The 679-nt window shown below is 33.3% G+C and overlaps 1 pseudogene; it reads left to right on the top strand.

Moving 5' to 3' along the window:
- LOC116695329 (5-hydroxytryptamine receptor 3A-like) overlaps nt 1-679 on the top strand; it is a 176,825-nt pseudogene that overhangs the window by 13,792 nt on the left and 162,354 nt on the right.

Consider the following 679-nt stretch of genomic DNA (forward strand, 5'->3'; position numbering starts at 1 on the left):
CAGAGTGATCCCTTGTGGAAGCCAATGAAGTTGCAGTGTTTACAGAGGAGGGTCTGGTTAAATATTGACAGCTATTCCATCAATTTACAACCAAACATTATGAAACCAGCCTCCCTGGGTAGCCAATAAGAAGACGAGTTGATTGATACCAAACATGACCAGAAGAAATTAACCCTGGAATGGCTCCAGCTGTGTCAAGGCAAAAATAAAGCCTTCTTATGGCATTTCACCATTTCATCAAATTCTGATTACTTATTTCTAAAAATCTATGCATGTAGTTCTTTCAGGTATGTGTGTGAGTAATGTGGATGTGTTTTTGTATTTCAGAAGTATTGTATTTTGCACTTTTTTTTTTTTTAGAAATAAGAAAAACGCAAAGACATAACTGTAGAAACAAATTCATATAAAATCAATTTTCTTTTTCTGGATTTTTTCTGTTCTAAGTTGAGATATGTGACTAGGGTACTATTTTTTACGTAGCCCATGTACTATGCTTACAGTATTGCTTTTTATTAATTTTACTCATGATTTACTTGGACGGAAAAATAAATTATCTGTTCTAACCTGTTTAGCTCTGTGTCAGTAAGGCCTAGTGTCACAATGCCACTTTACAAGTGTTTCTGAAGAGGTCAATTTGTTTTTTAAATGTAAATTTGTTTTGTTCTTTGTAAAAGTGTTT

The sequence above is a fragment of the Etheostoma spectabile genome, chromosome 9 (assembly GCF_008692095.1).
Source record: "Etheostoma spectabile isolate EspeVRDwgs_2016 chromosome 9, UIUC_Espe_1.0, whole genome shotgun sequence".
NCBI lineage: Eukaryota > Metazoa > Chordata > Actinopteri > Perciformes > Percidae > Etheostoma > Etheostoma spectabile.